This window comes from Pantherophis guttatus, chromosome 9 (genome assembly GCF_059756535.1).
Source record: "Pantherophis guttatus breed Tessera chromosome 9, ASM5975653v1, whole genome shotgun sequence".
NCBI classification, from domain to species: domain Eukaryota; kingdom Metazoa; phylum Chordata; class Lepidosauria; order Squamata; family Colubridae; genus Pantherophis; species Pantherophis guttatus.
Window position 1 is genome coordinate 32,369,492 of NC_142071.1, and position 6,053 is coordinate 32,375,544.

Below are 6,053 nucleotides of genomic sequence, written 5' to 3' on the forward strand. Positions count from 1 at the left end.
TGCACATGTCCCAAGGCAAAGAAACCTCTACTCCCTCTCCTCAGGAAACAGGCTGTTTCTCTAGTGACTTAATCACACACACAGGCAAGAGTGGAGACAAGGAAGTTGTGTAACCTCAATGAGCTGCGGTGCGTGTCCACCCCTTTCCCTCCTGGGTGATATATGACCCTAGCACAAGCCCCGAGACCATCCCCAAACTTCCACTGATAGCACGCATTGCCTCACGGGCCCATTCAGAACAAGGACCTGCAGCATTGTGTGCACAGCATACACAGTCATTTGGCTGTTGAACTATCCTACTTCCTGGACAGATTCACAACAAACCTATCCAAGATGAATATGGCGCACAGATGCCACCAATCACACAGGCTCTAGATCTATACGCAGACCCATCAGTGGGCAGGAGGTCAATTCAGGCCAGGCCATTGTTCTATGGGCTGACCCAGTGCCTGCATTACAACAAGCACCATCACTGAGAGGAATAGGATAGGAAGAGGTCTCATTATCAAGTGGAAATGCAAAGGCCTAAATAACTGTAGCCCTAAGCCTGAAAAAACAGGGAGGTTTTTTTTTTAATTATCCAAAGGTGGACAAATTGAAAAGTAGATTATAGAATATATATATTTTTTTTATTGGCCAAGTGTGATTGGACACACAAGGAATTTGTCTTGGGGCATATGCTCTCAGTGTACATAAAAGAAAAGATACGTTCATCAAGAATCATAAAGTACAAAATTTAATGATAGTCATACGGTAAAAATAAGCAATCAGGAAACTTATCAATATAAATTGAAAGGATACAAGCAACAAAGTTACAGTCGTACAGTCATAAGTGGAAGGAAATGGGTGATGGGAATGATAAGATTAATAGTAGTGCAGATTTAGTAAATAGTTTGACAGTGTTGAAGGAATTATTTGTTTAGCAGAGTGATGGTGTTCAGGGAAAAAACTCCTTGTGTCTAGTTGTTCTGCTGTGCAGTGCTCTATAGCATCATTTTGAGGGTAGGAGTTGAAACAGTTTATGTCCAGGATGCGAGGGGCCTGTAAATATTTTCACAGCCCTCCTTTTGACTTGTGCAGTATACAGTTGTTTTTTCTGCAGTTCTAATTATCCTCTGAAGTCGGTGTCTGTCTTGTTGGGTTGCAGAACCAAACCAGACAGTTATAGAGGTGCAGACTCCATCATTCCTCTGTAGAACTGGATCAGCAGCTCCTTGGGCAGTTTGAGCTTTCTGACTTGGCGCAGAAAGAACATTCTTTGTTGTGGTTTTTTGATGACGTTTTTGATGTTAGCTGTCCATTTTAAATCTTGCGATATGGTAGAACCTAGAAATTTGAAGGTCTCTACTGTTAATACTGTGTTGTTTAGTATTGTGAGAGGTGGAAGTATGGAAGGGTTTCTCCTAAAATCTATCACCATTTCTACGGTTTTGAGTGTGTTCAGTTCCAGATTGTTCTGGTCGCACCACGAGGATAGTTATTCAACCCCCGTCTCTATGCAGATTCAACATTGTCTCGAATGAGACTGATCACTGTTGTGTCATCTGCGAACTTCAGTAGTTTTAACAGATGGATCGTTAGAGATGGGACCTTTGGGGGGCCCTGTGCTAATTGTACAGGTATCTGATGTGATTCTGCTTAGCTTCACCTGCTGCTTCCTGTTTGTTAGGAAGCTTATGATCCACTTAAAAGTGTGTTTAGGTACCTGTACCTGGTTTAGCTTAGTTAGAAGAGTGTCTGGAATGATGGTATTGAATGCTGAACTAAAGTCTACAAAGAGGACCCTTGCATAGGTCTTTGGAGATTTAAGATGTTGTAGGATGTAGTGCAGAGCCATATTAAAGCATCATCTGTTGATCTATTTGCTCGGTATGCAAATTGCAAGGGGTCTAACAGCGGATCCGTGATGGTTTTCAAGTGAGACAGCACTAGCCTTTCAAAGGTTTTCATAACTACAGATGTTAAAGCAACTGGTCTGTAGTTGTTCAGTTCCTTGATGGTGGGCTTCTTCGGCACTGGGATGATAGTAGAGTGTTTGAAGCAAGAAGGAACATAGCACATCTCTAGCGATTTATTGAAGATACGAGTGAAGAGGGGGGCCAATTGGTCAGCACAGACTTTTAAGTGAGAAGGAGTTATCTTGTCTGGGCCTGGAGCTTTTCCTGGCTTTTGTCTGTGAAATAGGTCTTGCACTTCCTTTTCTGTGATCACTAGGGTTTGTGAACCCAATGGGAGGGGGTCAGTTGAAGGAGGTTTGGCTGTTGTTAGTGTGTCTGAGATGGGGGTTGTGGAGATAGGTGGCTGTAGTTTCCTTTCAAACCTGCAGTAAAACACGTTCAAGTCATCTGCCAGTTGTTGATTTCCTTCAGCCTGGGAAGGAGGTTTGCCATAGCTGGTGATATTTTCAAAAGTTTTCCACATGTTTGCTGGTTCATTTGTTGAGAACTGATTCTTTAGCTTTTCAGAGTAACTTCAGTGGTGGGTTGCTCCCGGTTCAGCCCGGTTCGGGTGAGCCGGTAATGGTAATGATGTGACGCCAGCAAACCGGTTCTCTATGACTCTGAGCTGGGCCCTCCCGCCTGCCCCTGCATTATACCTACCTTTGTCGATTTTTAGCCCAGCTGATAGGCGTGGCAGAGTGGATTGCTGAGCCTCAGCTGGGTATAACTCTAATGTGCTTGTGTGGAGCGTGTGCAAATCATGTGCACGAAGAGAACCGGTGGTAACACCAGTTGGAACCCATCACTGAGTAGCTTCTTTTTGCTGCTCTGATCTCCCTTGTTAATACATTTCTGGCCTGATTCTACAGCATTTTATCACCTTTTCTGTAGGCTTCCTCTTTGGAACGATGTAGCTGCTTAAGTTTAGCTGTGAACCAAGGTTTGTTGTAACTGTATATTCGCAAATTCCTGGTCGGTACACAAAGGTCTTCACAGAAGCTGACAGATAATGTTACAGTATCTGTGAGTTCATCCAGGTCTGCAGAGGTATCTTCAAAAATATTCCAATTAGTATAGTCAAAGCAAGCCTGTAGCTTTAACTTTGCCCCCTCAGTCCATGTCTTCACTGATTTAATTGTTGGTTTTGTGGTTTTAAGTCTTTGCCTGTAAGCAGGTACAAGGTGAATCATGCAATGATCAGAGGGTCCTACAGCTGCTCGTGGTTATATTTATTTACTATGTTGTCATTTTAAATGATACCTAAAATGGCTAAGATGCAGGAGCAGTTCTGTATTTGGATCAACTGAAATACACCAAAATGAATATGTAAAAAGGTAAAAAAGCTTCTCTCAATAGAGGTAATTCTTCAGTTTTCCAAAGTCACTGAAAATGAAAGATTCAGAGGAAATAAAAACGTGAGTAGTAAAACACCTCATATGACAACTGTGTATTCTGAACCTTGCCCCCTTCCTCAGATTTTTTTACTGAAAATCAGTCAAATGGAGTCCAATCCACACTGGCTGTTGCCTTTGAGCTGAGCATCTCTCCATTTTCAGACTTCACTTTTTCTCCACTTCCTTCTCTTACAGTGTCAGAAATGGTGAGATGCTATATGCAGCTTAAAACATGACTGGTAATAAAAATTTAAAGCATATTAAAGGAAACTTTAATGACTATGTTGGTCTTCCGTTGCTTTTCTATACTAAAGTATACGTACATATCATAAGGGGGACTTTGGGGTCAGAAGGGCTGTAAGGGCTTCTATGGCTCCAGGATCAGCAAGGGGATGCGGGAAATACGCAGCCTTGCACTTGGAGAAAGGAAGGCTGGGGGTCATGCCCCCCACCCCCTCTGCCTGGTAGTGGGCAGGGACAACCTGGCAGGCTCCCCTGGCACTGGGGCCCCCCTTTTCTTGCGCAATGCATGGGATTTCCTCCCTCCCTCCAGCTGGCAGGCATTCTGCCAGTGACCCCAGTAGTGGCGGCACCTCTGCGGCCTCCCTCTCTCTTTGCCTTAGTTTGTGTTTAGGGCTGATGAGTAAATCTGCATTAATTTGCATATGAGGAAAGCAAGAAAAGAGCGACGGCTGCTGCTTTTCGGAAGAGACCTCAGAAGAAGGTTCTTCCTCAAGAAGAGAAAAGGAAGGAAGGAGAGCCTCTATAAATCCATTATGCTGATGCTTTGTTTCTTTCTCATTGGGTTATGGTGTTTTTATACCTCCTCAATCACAAGACTCTGGCTGTCTGATAGAAACAGTATAGAGAAGTCTTTGTATAAAATAAGCAAAATTTGTCAGCTGCAATTTGACTGATGGAGAAAGCTTCAGGTCAGCTCCCCCCCCTCCCTGAGGTAGGGTCACACCTGGTGCCCTGTCTCCACAAAGCAAGTTGAGGTGCTGGATCCTCACATTCCCACCGCTGGAGGCTGGCAAGGACAGGCCATCCCACTGCCTCTGTGCCCTCAGCCGACAGGCCAAGTGAGGTGAAGCCCTTTCTAGCCGAAAAGGGCAGAGCAGCAGCAGGAGGAGGGCCGGGAGTGGCTTCCTTCCTTGCAAACCTCTCCTCCCCGGGAGTGGATGATGGGGGGTTCCTCTCTCCCCGACTTCCTGCACTGTTCACTTGCAGCTTAGCAGGCTGTGGTTCACTGTATCTATGGAAACCATTAGTTGCTAGGCAACAGAAGCATCATCTGCAATGAGCCCTCGCATCTAATTATCCCATCATCATCCACTGGCTGGGAGGAACTTGGGGAAGCAGGGAGTCAAGTCTTCCTCCACCAAGGAGGCGCTTCCGGTGCTCAGCAAAGGGCCCTCTCTTCGCCTGCTCCCCAGCGCAGGAGTCCTGCCACCCCAAGTCGACAAGAAGGCCTTTATGAAGCGAATCAGCTCTTTTGAGGGAGGAACCCCCCCCCCCAGGAGGGCCACTGAGAACTGCCCTGAGGTTGGGGAAGGTGAAACTCCTGGAAGAGGGGGGGGGCAGGGGGGAAAGCTTCACCTCCTAACTGCAAGCTAAGACAAACTCTTCCCCCAAGGCTCCTTCTCTGGACGGGCAGGGGGGCACCCAAAGGGGCAGGCTGCTCCTGGATTGGGGCTCCCCCCTTCATTCCGCCAGTCTCACTTTCATCTCGACCCTCCATTCCTTTGGTTACCATGGTTTACACCCACGCCTCTCTGGCATCCTCAAGATCTTATTCCCCTGCCTAAAGTGGGGTGGGGGGAATCAAGCAGTCCCTGCCCAGACGGGTTCGGCCCCTCAGATTCTGCCCGCATCTGTGAAGGTCTGCAAAGGGAGGGGGCAGGCCCGGGATTCTGCTTTCTCATGGGGGGGGAGCAGGTTTCCCTCCCTTCCAAGCGAAGCTCCCGGGTGCTGGTCGCAGGGCCGGTCCAGGCACCCCAAACGTGCCAGAGGGCGAGCAAAGAGCCGGATTTAGGGAGCTAACCGTCCATCGGCCACTTCCCCTGGGGAGGACCTCGGGGCCGGCCGCCCTTAAAGCTCTTCTTTCTCACAGCGCTGCCCGTACCGTTGGGATCTCCTCGTGGCCTCCCCTCCCAGCAATTACCCGGTTTCATCCGGCTTGGCTGTTTCGAGGCCGCCCCGCCAAGTTAATCGTTTATATTTTCCCGGGATGAGCCTCTCCGCGGTCGAGCACCGGGGACGGAAGAGAGGCGCCCGGAGGCTCCTTTCCGCATCCCGGCGCACCGGAGGGTCCCGGGCGGAGCGAGGCGCGCAGCCGCCCCCCCCCCCAGGAAGAGCGGAGCTTGGCCGGCCCGGCAGGCGGCGCTCCGTCAGGTTAAGAGTCCGGCGAGGGCGCCCTCCGTCCCGCGGCGTCTCAGGCCGGGCTCCCCTGCGCGGGGGCCGCGTGGCGCTTCTTCTGCGCTCGGCCAGCAGCGGCGGCGGCGGCGGCCTCAGACCCGGCCGGACACAGCGGCCCGCGCGCCCCTCCCTCCCTCCCTCCCCCTGCGTGGCCGGCCACGGCGCCTTCCCGGAGGGCTCCGGCTGCCTGCCCTCGCCCGCCCGCCCGCCCCGGCAGGTGCTGCTCCCCGACAGGCCGCTGGGAGGCCGCGGCGGAGCTGCCGGGCGGCGCGACTCTTATTTTGACACGGCGGCGGCGGCG

General features: G+C 49.8%; 1 long non-coding RNA gene across 1 annotated transcript; it reads right to left on the reverse strand.

Annotated features, from left to right (window-relative positions):
- Positions 1–715: 715 nt before the first annotated feature.
- Positions 716–5,854, reverse strand: LOC148112524 (uncharacterized). Its single transcript, XR_015729411.1, has 2 exons — positions 5,499–5,854; positions 716–3,323 (listed from the first exon to the last, which is right to left on the reverse strand). It is a non-coding gene; the product is annotated as an uncharacterized LOC148112524 (long non-coding RNA).
- Positions 5,855–6,053: the final 199 nt, after the last annotated feature.